The sequence below is a fragment of the Amblyomma americanum genome, chromosome 1 (assembly GCF_052857255.1).
Source record: "Amblyomma americanum isolate KBUSLIRL-KWMA chromosome 1, ASM5285725v1, whole genome shotgun sequence".
In the NCBI taxonomy this organism is placed as follows: Eukaryota; Metazoa; Arthropoda; class Arachnida; order Ixodida; family Ixodidae; genus Amblyomma; species Amblyomma americanum.
Genome location: NC_135497.1, coordinates 443508841 through 443523159, shown reverse-complemented (window position 1 = coordinate 443523159; position 14319 = coordinate 443508841).

Below are 14319 nucleotides of genomic sequence, written 5' to 3'. Positions count from 1 at the left end.
GGCTGGGTGTTTCAGAATGGTATTGTGTGACACGTTGTCGAATGCCATTTTGAGATCGAGGCTCAATATTGCTCTTGTGTTCTTAATGGAGGGGTCGAGTATGTCACGTGATAGCTGGAGCATGACGTCTTGGGTGGAGAGTCCTCTTCTGAAGCCCACCATGGAGTGTGGCATGAGGTTGTGGTCTTCGGTGTAGTCCCGTAGTCTGTTCAGAACCAGGTGCTCCATGAGTTTCCCGAGACAGGATGTGAGGGAAATGGGTCTTAGGTTGTCCACGTTGAGTTTCTAGTTGGGTTTTGGAATAAATGTCACTCGGGCATGTCTCCAGCTGCTGGGAATGATTCCTGTCTCCCAGCATACGTTGAAGTAATCTGTGACTGCAGTGACAGATTTCAGGTCCAGGTTACGGAGGACCTTATTCGTAATCAGATCTGGTCCTGCCGCTGAGGTTGTTCTAAGCTGGCCCAGCGCTGCCCAGACTTCTGCATCACTGAACGGCTCGTCCAGCTGCGGATTTGGTTGTCCCGAATACTGTGGGCTCGTTTCTCCGTCGTATGCGGTATTTAGGTATTTGTCCCTGAGGAGGTCCTAGAAGTAGTGTTCGTCCCCGGGGTGTTGATGGATGACTTTAGCGAGCTGTCCTTGCGCAGCCGACTTGGACTGTGTGGGGTCGAGAAGGTGGCGGAGCAGGTGCCACGCCCTCTTACTACCCAGTTGTCCGTTCAGGCTGTCACAGGTTTGATACCATTGTTGCCGGGTAAGTTCTATCGCATATTGTTCAATTTCTCTTTCGAGTTGGGCGATTCGACTTCGTAGCCTTTTGTTGAGTCGCTGTCGCTTCCACCTCTTCATAAGACTATTTTTTGCCTCCCACATGTGTGCCAATCTTGAATCGAGGTTAGGTTGTGCGGCGTCTGTTGTTATTTCGCTTGTGTGCGACTCTACATCCTTACATATTGATTTAACCCAATCTTGGATGTCTTCGATTTCAGTCGGGGCCGTTTGATCCCGTTCTTTCCGAAATTTTTCCCAGTCTGTAAATTTCGTTACCTTCCAGCCCTTCTTCCGAATCTCGGTGCGAAGGGTAATGGCCAGGATGTAGTGGTCGCTGTTTAGATCCGTGCCTGTGTTTCGCCAGGCGGGGTTCTGCACATTCCTGGCTAGCGTGAGGTCCGGGGTGGTGTCTCGGCTAACGCTGTTGCCAGTTCTGGTCGCTGTGCTAGGATCGTTTAGTAGCGAGAGTCCTAATGCTTGGATTTTGTTCCAGAGGATGTTGCCTTTCTTGCTTGACTTCTGGTATCCCCACTCTACGTGTGGCGCGTTGAAGTCGCCCGTAATCACTAGCTGCCCATTCTTGGCTAATGTCGTGGTGGACTCTAGTAATGCCGGGATTTCTCTGGATTGATCTTTTGGGGAGCTGTATAGGTTAAGAACGTATAGGCTCCCCTGCCTCTTTCTGGCGGGAATAATTTCGGTGAGCGTGTAGTCTGCTTGAGAATCGTCGAATTCATGTTGAATGGCCGTGAGTTGGTTACCCACTAGCGTGGCTGTCATTGCTGCTTTGTGTGGTATGTTTTTTTGTGATATGGTTTTGTATCCTGGTAGACTAACGGGTCCCATCGGTTCTTGGATCGTAATAATGTCCGGTTTGACTTCTAAGTTTTGAATATAAAGCTGCAGATTGGATTTTTTGCCTCGAAAACCTCTACAGTTCAATTGCCAGATGGTGATATCTTGATTACGAGCTGCCATGTTGGGGCACTGTCAGCTGCGTAACGGCGCTCGCTATTGCGCTCACTTGGGCTTGTAATGCCTTGATGGCGTCCATCATTTTTTCTCTGGTCTGTTGTAGGTTCTTGGCGATATCTGTGCATGTCGCGTCTAGCCTATCTGCTCGGGCTTCCAGTTTGTTGACCCTCTCATTTTGCTGGAGAGCTAGCTTGGCTTTAACAGCGAAAGTTGACGTCGGTTGGGACGCCGCGTCTGTTTCAATTCGCTTCTTGGGATTCTGGGCCTCTTGCTGGTCTCTTGGGGCCTGTCTTTTTTGAGCCTTCGGTTGTTCTATGTCCATACCCGCACCTTCGGAAGGAGGGATGGATTGAGACCTGTCATTAGCGGTTGTCGCGCTTTCAATGTGGCGTTGGGTTTGCGTGAGGCTCGCGAGTTTACTGCCTAGCTCACTGATCTGGGACTGCATGCGTTCTATTAAAATGGCTTGCTCTCTCACCTGATTGCGAAGTGCCTGCTTCTCCGGATCTTCCTGCCACTTGAGAGCCTTTTCTTCTGGCTTTGTCCAGGGGTTCTTGGGGTCCCGCTTCCGGCTGGACGATGGTAGGTCCTGTCGAAGGTCTTGCGACTGGCTGCGTCGTGTAGCAGACTTGCTTCTACTTCGTGGCAGCGGCGAGAAGGACTCCTCCCTCTCGTCGCCTAGGGTCAGCGTCTCCTTTTGTCGGGTTCTGTCCCTCGATTGGCGTCCGAAGGTGTCGCTCTGCCCGGCGTTTTGGTCGACGTTCCTGGCCAGGTCGGGTTTCTGGGTGGCTTGCTGCTTGACGAATTTGAACTTGCAGCTGGTGCTCCCGGTTCTGTGCGCCCCCGTGCAGACGATGCAAACGGGGACGCAGGTTGGTGGTTGTCCCTCATGTGGTGGGGGGTGCTCTTCTCCGCACCTGACGCAGCGGGTTCGTTTTGGTTGTGGGCAGACGTCTTGTCGGTGCCCTGTCTTGCGGCAGTTGAAGCAGGCCTCTACTCGGTTGAGAAAGAGGACCACTTTATGTCTTGTGCCGGGGTATCGGAGTAGTCGGGGAGCTCCGTTCCGGCTACCGTAATGATTATATGATTTGTTCTCCCATACCGTCTTGCCGATAGGATAGTCTAGTCGGGGTTGTAGGTGTTGTAGTTATGAACAAGCTGCGCGTCCGTTTCGCCACAATACTCGTTGTGGATGAGGCCTTTTACCGAGAGATCCGGGGAAGGCGCGTAAGCTTTGATGGGGTACTGCTTTTCCCCAATGACGAACGCTTGCAGGTTGAGGTAAGCGTTCGCACGTTTCTCGTTGGGCGTGCTTATCGTGAAGGTGTGGTTTACTGGGTGTTTCTGAAGAATATCTTCGGTAAAGGTGTGGTCGTCGGTAATCTAGAATCTAGACGGCTTGACGAAACGCTTCTAGCAGTAGCGCTCCGCCATGGGTGGGAAGGTCAAGGGGAGACTGCGGTCTGATTACAATTTTGTAATGCTCTGCCGGTAGCCTCGGGATCGGGGGTCTTCTTCTTCTATGGGGAGGCCTAGGCTTCCTATGGGTAGAGTCAAGGGGCTTGCCTTTCTTCTCGTAGCCTTGGGCGCCAGTAATGACGGCGGCCTCGTCCCCAACGCCGGGCGTCCCGATGGCGGCTCGGCCCTGCGCCGAGCGTCCGTCTTCTTTGTCGACGCCGCGCCGGCGGAATCGTTGCTGGTTCTTGAGTGCCATGGAGGTCCATGTTCCGTCGTTCAAATCATGTTCTGTGATCGGTCCACCCTCGACGGTGACTTCCATGTTGCAGGCGTGTCAGCTCCCTCCGGGGAGCCGAGGTCGTCGGGAGTGGTTACCGCCAGGCGGCCGTACTCGTGCTAGGCCTATTAGGCCTAGCGGCGGAAAAAACGTGGTCGACGCAAAATGCGCCGAAAAATAGGCACACGAGCACTTGCACGCAAACACCGGTCGTCCTCGTGATCCGGACGAGGTCCTGAAGGCGTTAGTAAAGGTTTCAGCAGCCGGTCGAGGGCTATTCCGCGGGTGGTAGCCGTAATCCTCGGAGCTCATGCGAAACGCGTCCGCACGCTCTCGCAACGCGGCCCAGTCCCTAGGGACAGGCCGAGAGAGGCGCGGCGACCCCACATCCGGTTGAGAACGAGGGCGAAGCGAAAAAACGTCACGCAGACACGCATCCCACCGACCAATCGGCGTTTCCAGCCCACCGACCCGCAAACGCTTCTGCCGGGCAGTAGGGACGGCTCAACACTTGCTTTTTCGCGCCTCACTGCTGGTGTTCTAGGCCCCAATTCTGCATCTGCTAAGCTTCATTTATTTCTGTCGCATCTAGCAGAGTGCGTGGGAAAACCAGACTAATGGAATGAAAGGCTTGCATAAGCTAGTCGACAGCTACAGGAGTGCGTGTGACACTGTCTATAGCGTACGTTTTATAGCGTACGTGTTGTCACTGTTGGAGTACCTAATAGAACGTGTAGGTTTCAGTTACCTGATGACAAGTAGAGTGAGCCAGGATCCGGCTGGGGATCTTATCAGAATTGTGCGCAACTCTTCGTTCTGGCTGCAATACACATACCCAGCGCCTAATACCCCTGTCACACGGGCACTTTCGATCCTTATTGAGCTCGATCTGCATCGAGATTTTCGAGCACGCTCGAAACATCCGGTGCTACACGGGCATTTTCAATGCTCATTGAGAAGTTTCCTTCATGTGTGACAGGTGGCGCCAAATGTTCCGCCGACAGCCATAACAAGGCGATGTCCGGCAACACTCTGCAGTCGGGGGCAGCGGCAGCCAAATCCGTAGCCAAATCGGTACATTGAGTATCTGCGCCGGACGCGACTAACCTCTGCGGAATACACTAGGTACACCAGCCCTCTAGTGTCCCTAGCGCGTTGAGCCTAGCGTTTTTAGCTGCTCAACTTATTGAACCTAGAGCTTGACAGTCCCTAGGCCATATTGGTTGCGTTATTTCAGTTTAGCAATGGCTATGCGGGACGTACTTGGCGTACTTGTCGGCGACAGCTAACTCAAGCGATTGTGCAGAAGTCGCCTACGTTTATGCCCATCGGTTAGACCTGTACGTTTAGCTTCGGGGGCTACGACGCTGTGCACCTCGCAAGCGCTGTGCGGCGCCTTAATCTCAAGCCAGCAGATTTTGTTATACTTTACGTAGGAAGGAATGACCTTGCGAGGCCTAATGCCAGTCCGCAAGCGATATGCGTTAACGTCAACGTAGTACGTAATTGCTGAGAACTTCCAATTGCTGTCGATTTTAGTACGGAATTCTCATACATCATTTCGTATCACAGGCCCTTGTCCTGCTTCTGCTGCGCGACGTGGCACCTGTCGTGCTTGTGGCAAAGGTGTTGCCGCGGTGTTTTGCCTCGACGGACGCCGAGGCAAGTCGGCGCTTGCTTAACCGCAATTTGACGGCTGCGCTGAAGCGGATGCCTTGTGTGGGCATCTTGAACCCAGACGTGAGTACCGATTCATGCTTCTCTTAACCGTGTGCGAGGCAAGTGCAGTCAGCAAGCCTGGCGGTCGCTGGAGCGGTTTGCCGAGGAACCGTAAAAGTGAAATATTGGCTCAGCTGTTCTATAACTGGTACAGTGCAGTCGACAGGACGCACAGCGTGCCAGTGCGCCTTCGGTCTAGCACCAGCATAATATTGACAACCGAGTACAGGTTCTAAACTTTCACTTTCTTTGTGGTACACGGTGGCGTTGTAGCGCTTTAAATAGGTGTGCTGACGACTTTAAGTACAAGATGCGACAAATATAGTGGTGCCTTGCAACAATATTTGTGCGTGGGGAAACAAACAGTCGTGTAGAAAAAGTTAACTCCTGCATGTGACCGTGAATTTGCGAACTGTTTTGATAGAAGTGAAGGCGAGCGGACAGTGACACAGTCCCCTTGCTATTCTCAGAGCCTGAACTTTCCTGCGTCAATCGACCTTTGTTTTTTCAAAGAGCGTCCGCGAATTGAGGTGTGTACCCACAGATACTGCAATGCAGCTATTCTTCCAAGTCCAATTTCCAGGTGGCTGGCATACTCTTGAAAGCATTCTAATTATTGCTTGCTGCACTGGAGGGGTTGCAGCATACCAGACACACTTGCCAAACTCTTAAGCAGTAATTGCATGAACTAATGTTCTTTGGTGATGTGCCCCGCGACACAATCGCCTGTCACTCGTCACCCTGTTCATTCGCCTCACGGCATTAAAAAAGTGTAATTATACTAACTCCCCGTTTTTAAGACTCAGCAGCATGAAGTATGACTACAGTACTAATGAAAAATCTTCTAGTAATATATTGTATTTCTAAGGGATGCTGTGAGTGTTGCAAAACTTTGACAAGAAGTGAGTTTAGTCTCCCACAACCATAATAGTTAATAATAAATAGCCTAAATGACCTTCCTGGCTCTATTATTCCCACCAAGTTTTCGCTTAACTATTTCACCGAGCTATAGCTCAGATGAAGCGAGCATTCGCAGCTTCTTCGCTGAAACCATGCTAAAAAAAACTTCCTTCGCAAATGCTGCTGTGATTGGCTAGTCTTGTGAGCTGATTTCGGGCAGGCGCCACTTTCATGTCACTTTTCATACAGCATAAATCATGCCTACTAAAGCCTCAAATGGCATGAGTGGCAGTGTCTGGCAGATAGTGAGCAATGGTAAAGCAAAGGTAAATAAAGACTTAATGAATTTGGAAAAAAAAGTCAGCAACACAGAGAGACAAATATTGACACAACTGTTATGCCATCAAGAGGGATGACAGTAATTTGAAATTAAGACAATGACATCAGATGAAATAAAGGGCAGGAAGCAATGCAGAGACAGACTGCAAAATTTTTTTCAGGGTCTATTTTGTATGCATGCGAAATACACTAGGTGGCAAACTATTGAATGAGGCAGGTACATAGTATTGACGTGTGCGCTTTCCATACCGGGTTGAGGAGCAAGTAACATGCCGCTGTTTGTAATGTACTGCACACACTCCAGTGTTAGGTCAGCTACCTTGGCCACCTTTTGGCAGCTCACAGATTCCAGCTAAGTATCATAGCATGGCAAAACGCAAGCTGTTGTGTGTCTGGTGTGTCCGGATCCAAAGCTAATTTCAGAATAATAATAATAATTGGTTTTTGGGGAAAGGAAATGGCGCAGTATATATCCGAGCACACCTTAACCGCCCAGCGCTGTAAGGGAAGGGATAAAGGAGGGAGTGAAAGAGGAAAGGAAGAAAGAGGTGCCGTAGTGGAGGGCTCCGGAATAATTTCGACCACCCAGGGATCTTTAACGTGCACTGACATCGCACAGCACACCGGCGCCTTAGCGTTTTGCCTCCATAAAAACGCAGCCGCCACGGTCGGGTTCGAACCCAGGAACTCCAGATCAGTAGCCGAGCGCCCTAACCCCTGAGCCACCGCGGCAGGTGGCTCAGAAAAAAAATTTCAGAAAAATAATGCTTTGCGTGTGCGTTGGCCACGGTTTTGTAAGTTCTAACATCAGCGCACACTTGCAAGAAATGCGACATCTTTTTTTTAAGGAGAAATACCATGATCAAAGGAATGAACAGAAGTGAGTGAGTGACCTTCTAGACCACCAAAATCATACCTGTCATTCACACCAAGAGCAAAGTCTGTGGCACTGAATGTGACAACTCGTGCAAACAGAGGAGAAAAGACATCCAAACATCATGGTGTGTGCTCCTGGGAAATTATACACGTTGTTAATGAAAGCTGCAAAGAGCGAGTTACAAAATATGCGGGGTTGCATGTGCTAGTGACATAGTTTTTTTTCCCTTCGCAAAGTCAAGGTGGCAATGACTGGTGCACTGGCAGACAGAGCAGACTGATCATGATGAGAGTGAATGTTTATGGTGCAAGGGCATCTGCGGCCAAAGAGCGCCATTGCACAAGGTATTTTCGTTTGCTCAATGTGGAGTCAAAGACCCATTTCCCAAGCATTTCACCATGAATAAGCCGAGCACCAAGCAGGGGAAAGCTTGTACCCATTGTATCACCGGTGGGTACCCAGCGACACTGGGGATCGAATCCTGTTCCTCCCGCATGCGAGGTGGATGCTCAGCCACTAGGCCGCCGCTGCGGTCCAGAACAGACTGTAGCTCGGACCAAAGGAAACAAAAATCTCTTAAGCAAGCAGCAAAGTGACATTCCAACCACATTGCTTATCAATTTGAAATTGGTTGCCTATAAACTATTTACAGTGCCATGTCATGGAGGCTGCCATCTTTGATAACGTGGTCACGCTGCCATTGCATGCCTCCCGACCGCTGAGCTCCTGCCTCGTCCCAACGGCTGCTGCTTCTGGGGGTTTGGCTCAGATAGCTAGTGTTTCGGCTGATATGGTTGTAAAGGAGTGGGAAGGTGACACTAGCATAAGGCTAAAGGTTCAAAGAACATTTTAAAACCTCAATTTGATCACTTCAGGCGTGAAAACGTGATTGGGCTGCATGTCGTGGAGATACACTCAGCTCTCAGCCTCTTCGAACCGACGAAGGCATCGCTTGAATGCTACACTGTTCAACACCGCAAGCTAGCAGGTCACTGCTCTTATGTTTTGAAGAGATATGCAAAAATCTCGGCATATTAGACTCGCTACCCGGCATTGCTCAAAGACGAGACGCACTTCCTGCATGTTACAATTTGCCAGCAATCTATGATTTCACGCAAACTTCTGTAAGAAGCACACTCTACAACAGATTATAGAAGAATTTCTTGTACTCAAAGAAAAATACAGTGGTTCACGGACTTTTATATGGATGGCTGGAAAACTTGTTTATGTTGGAAGCGCAGTGGTGAAAGTGTGCTGAGTGTACTTTCGGCTCTTTAATTTAAAAATGTAATCTCTCCGCTTCTTAGCGACATCATACACAACATAAAATAGCCACAGCTCAAGGCAGGGAAATGCTCGGGGCAGGGAAATAAAAACGCACATATCCCCTTTAATGAAAATTGAAGCAAATAAAAAACTTCACTTTACTATGCCAGTTTTAGATGAATGGAAGTCTTGCACCTGCCTGAAAGGTCTTGAGGAAGTGGCTATCTGCCGTCATTCGTATAGGACATGCACATCTCACACATAACTTCCTACTGCCAAGCGAAGAGAAACCTGTTTGCAGAAAATGCGGAGATGAGCTTACAGCAAACCACATTTTATTTTCATGCACAAAACTTTAATGACGGAAAAAATATTTTACCCCATTTTATAAAGAACACATTCCTTTTCCTCCAGCCGTGATTTTAGGTACAGATACACTGCCGATATGCCAGATGTTTTTAGCTTTTTAAGGGAAGCAAACGTGCTTCATAAACTCTAAATGTTGGCCCTATGCTTCGCTACATACACTGAAACTTCAGCCACTTTCGCAGTCCAGAGAAGATGGCGGAGGCCTTTATCTGAGTTGCGGGAACCTCCAGAGCCTTGCCGACGTTGTGGAGGTTACCCGATTTTTTCTGATTTAAAAGCCGGGTCCTGCCTTAAGGTCCCTTATTGCGTAGAAGGTTCGGTGTGTTGTAAGCCTTTCTTTTGCAGCAAGTAGTGTGTTAGACAGGCTGGGTGGCGTCATAATGAAAGACTCGCGTGGCATGCTAGCAGGATAAAAACTGGCCATGTAGGACTTGGTTGCACATTGTAGCTGCAGTGGGTTCATGCCTTGGCTCAGACTCATTCTCAAAAACAAGTAGGAAACTATAGAAGCTGAGAAGCCTGCAGTAGGAGGCGATAAAGGTATCAATATATGTCAGTGTCTTGCCAGAAAACACTCCTAGCGCAGGGGGACATCCGGGTCTGTTCTTATCCTTGTGTGTGTGCTTGGTTACCTGCCATAGATTAATTACGGCATTATAATTTGGTTCTCATTGAGCACTGCATTTGCGTGGATTCATTCTTTCTGCCTTCGTTATGCATTGTTCACAGGAAAGCTGTGCCAGAAAGCCGAAATACTTATTGTAGCTCTATGCTGTTAGGACGTCATGCTTGCTCAAGCTGCCTTATTTATCAACGTATCTCATTTTGTTTTCAGCATCGCTTCCTGGATGCAATGAAGGCACCCAAGAGGCACCTTTTCGCTGCTGATGGCTATCACCTGTCAGCTGGCGAAGGTATCGAGGAGCTGGCGGAGGTCTTCGTCAGGGGCCTCGCAAAATTCTATGGAGTGGGCATCCTGGCACCGTTCTCAGATGCACCTGCCAGGTATATCATCCACCAGTGCCATCAGTGCGGATCCAAGGGCCACCGGCATGGGGACTGCTATGAGTACTGCAGGCCATAGGACAATCACTACAGCCTGCAGTACTTACAGCAATGGGCATTGCAGCGATTGCAAGGTTTTGATGAGTAACTTGGTGGCAGTGAGACCTGTTCCTGATGTGTTTCTGAGCTGCATCTGCTTTGTGGAGTCTGCAGCATCAAGTGGGTGCTCACTGACATTAGCCAGCACCGAGGCATTTTTCCATTTAGACTTCATTCAATTTGCCATTGGTGTGGCTTAAATTAATTGAAAGCTTTCCTCGTTGGCGTCACTTATATCCAATGTGTACCTTCGTGACAAACCCCTCGTGGCAAGCATTATTCACATCCATTAAACTGTTAGCCTACTTCATTATGCCAGTCATTGGTGAGCCAGAACTATATGAAAGGAAAAAATAGTTGGTAATGATATGAAGAATCTGTGAAACCTCTAAGCTGTGTCCCTGTGAATGACAAACTGGCTTTTAAATGTGTAGTGCGGCCACATCTTTATCAAAATAGCAGTGCCTCACAACGTAATGCTGTGTGTTAGCACAAGGTGAATCTTTTCATGCAGCCATAGCATGTGCAGAACATTGCAATACGCTTTCACAAATGTCGTTGCCACTATATCAGGTTCCGTATGTATTACAAATGCTTTTCAACACAATGTGCAATGGTTTGGTTTGCTGTGGGTTTGTCCCAAAGCGACTAAGGCTATGAGGGCTGCCGTCGTGAAGGTATCCGGAAATTTCTACCCCCTGGGCTTCATTAACGTGCACTGACATCGCACAGCACACGAACCTCTAGAATTTCGCCTCCATCGAAATTCGACCGTTGCGACCGGGGTCGAACCCACGCCTTTCGAGTCGGCAGCCGAGCACCATAACTGCTAGGCAACCGCAATGGACTTCAGTGTGCAATGGTAGGAAAAGTTCACTTAGTAAAAGAATTGGCGCCAGATACGTGGATTCCTATGGCTGGTTCAAAGAGGGTTCAGCGCCATTGCTATATTAAATCCATCATTTCATCATAAACCATTTTATTCTAGCTAGGCTTGACTGCATTTTTTGCTATCTGAAGGATGAAGCAGACATCCAGTTTCTCTCCAGTGGTTGAATGAGTGTCCGGACGAATTTTTGGATGCAGTGACGCTGTGACTCAGCTTCATTGCTTTGCCTGCCCCCTGTGTGACTGGAGCACTTGTGCTTTCGCTCTTCTGCATCTTCTGATGTGACTGTAGGGGATGTGCTTCCACAAGCATGAACCACACACCGTGCTGGTTAGCGGGGAAAAGGCCCAAAGCTTTATTTCACATGACATATGTAGCCGAGAAAGCAGTGAGGCCACCTAGTGCAACACACACTACATCCCCCCTTGTTTAAGAAAGGAACAAAAATGCACTCTACGCTCAGCACTACACAAGCACAAGTTCAGTCTTATAGGCTTCCAAATCAGTTGTCTAAATCTTGACACTCAAAAGGGTGAACTTGAAGGTTGTGACGGGGGTGAAGCCATGAAGTTGGGCCAAGAACTACTTGCATCCCTGCTGTATTAGCCTCACTCCTTGATAGCTTCCTCTCGGGTTCATTCCAGTAGCACGTTTGGCAGGATCCTCGGACATTTGGACATTGAACAGTGGGATGAGGAATAACCTGTAGCATTGAAGAACTTTATTCAGGTCCTCCACTACATACGGCTGGGGGATGTTGAACTGGTCTCAGAACCATCGCAGGGTTATCTGCTATGCACCCGAACTTGCCCACTCGTCTGAAGTGGGCACTGTACCTGAGGTGAATTCCTTTTCCTATTAGCTTGATCGCTCAGATTAAAAGACTTAGACAATGGCCAGCCTGGTTCAAGCTCTGGTGTGCGTCTGTCTATGAGAAGTTGTGCTGTGCTTAGTTCACTGACGCCAGGAATTTTATGGTAGACAAGCAGTGCGAGGAAAACATTGTCCGCATTTACGGTCCACGCCATCCTAGGAGTCCACCTCAGCTTTTGACGGTGGGAATCTTGGGCTGCTGGTGATATGCCTAAAGCCTTAAAGGATGTGCAAAGGTAAAGACGACGTCGGATGAGGATTATGGACCGTTGTCGCTGTGGGCTACCTCTGGGATCCCATGGCCGGCAAACGCTCTTGATGACTGCGATAACTGCCGGTGTTGTAGTAGAGTGCTGACTAGCGACTTCAGAGAAGATTGGAAGAGGTCAACTCCCACCTCCAGCTGGGGAAGGCTTGGAGTCTAAGGCATTGTTGGTTCTATGCTCTTGGCACAGTTTGTCTTGGTGTGCCTCGTGACTATAGGTCACCACGCTGAATCTTGAGCAATGGCTTTGCATTGGTTAATACCTTGATGCTCGTCATGAATAAGATCCGTATGGAATGATGAAGGGCCATTGACATTGCAATGAGGGCTCCTTTGAGAAGTGGCCGTCGAAAACACTGAGGTTTCCATGATGTGTCCAGTACTTCTTAAATGTGAAGCAGTATCGTCTGCTAGTCCACCTTTGGTGCAATACTCGAGCAGAAGGTTCGAGTGGAGGAAAAACCTACGAGTGTGCAGAGTCCTTTCATGCGCTAAACAAGATCAGCTTGCCTGGGCAGTGTGCCATCCGGTAGCGCACATCGGAGCATGTCCACAGTGGCTAACAGCTTGCTGGGTACATATGGCACCTGGCACTGGAAGTGCATCAGCTTCAGACAGAACCGCTGAATCTGCGGAGGTAACAAGCAGACATCCATGCTCCCACTATAGCCAGTTGTAGCTGGTGGTCCATCTCAATGAAGAAATGTAGACCACAGACATACTCATCAATGCGAAGCACTGGCTAGCCTGCTGCCGAAGCCTCCGTCTCTGTCTGATTGTGCCAACGTTTTGCTGTTGTGAGTGATGGAAAAACTGGTTCACACTCACGGGAAGGCTGCTTCAGTTACAGGATGGCACCAAGACCGAAGGAGCTGCCTTCGGCTGATACTTTCGTCTTGATCCCAGTGTAGTACCAAGTACGAGCAGAGCAGTTTCTTAAGCTTGGCAAAGGCAGATTGTTGAGCGTGGTTTTTAGTCCACTGCAAAGGCATTGTTGGTTCTATGCTCTTGCCACAGTTAGTCTTGGTGTGCCTCTTGACTTTAGTCCAGCAGCAAAGCTCGGATCTGTGCTTTTGTTTTTGATATACGAGGTAGGAAGCATCCAGTGCAGTTAACGAGGCCCAGAAGTCGACGAATGCCTGCGGCACCTTGAGACACTGGGATGACTTTCATTGTGGCGATGTTGTCTGGGTAATGAAAGCCTTCGTTTGTATGTCATCGCATGACCCCTGGAGACCCTTCACACGCTCCTCTTCCACATAAAGCCTCAGTTCCTTTTCCTGAGCTTCATATTTCCTGGTTGCTGGCTCGCGAAAAGCACAACGCCGCCCATTGCAAACAAACAGTTGGCCCCGCTGTTTCCGCCAACCCCTAATCAACTTTTCATTTATGTCGAATTCACGCTGAGTGGAACTGTTCGAGTTCTCTGCAAGAAAGAATCGCTTGTCGCTTGAAGTTGGCAGTGTATCTTTGTCGATGTGACATGTCGCTCAAGTGCACAACTGCGAATGCGGTGGCAAAACTTAGGCGCAGAGGGAAACAACAGACACAAAGACGGGCATTCCGAGTGACTGGTATACGAGCCCTGTACGAAGCCTGCAAAGTACACAACCTGAAAGTGGACGTCACGGCCACCTTTATGAATTAGTTTAACCAGTGATTCTTTTAATTGCACTAGTGCTTTTGCTGGATTTTAACTGTCGCAAATTTTCCATTTTTAATATTTGTGTTATGCGCGACTGCGGCTTCGACATGTCGGAGCGTTTGTTTTGATCACGACCTCTTCTATAAACTACAATACACTGGCTTTCATACCTATTTAAACGCCACAATAGACCGCTTTCTAAGCTGTCTACCACCATAAGAACACAAAAATAAGTGAAAGAGCGATGCTGGTCCACACTGCAATTCGCTGTTATTTTCTACTGAGAGGCCACACGTCCACAGCTCTATCATCTGCTCGTCGGCATGGCCGTCTCGAATACAGTCGACAGCATTCAAAGTAGTTCCAAACGTTTTCATTAGACTTGGCAACGCTTATTTTTTCTTCATTTTTTGTGTGTGTATTTACTGTGAACAGAAGTATAGTCCCAGTGTAGCCGGCGCTGCTTGAACGGCAATAAGACTGCATTAGCGCGCTGCTTTTGCTCATTTTGGTCACGAATATAGGTCAAGCTTCTTTGGTCACGAATATAGCTCGACAGCTAATTGTGGGCAACATTTCTGAAAAAAAG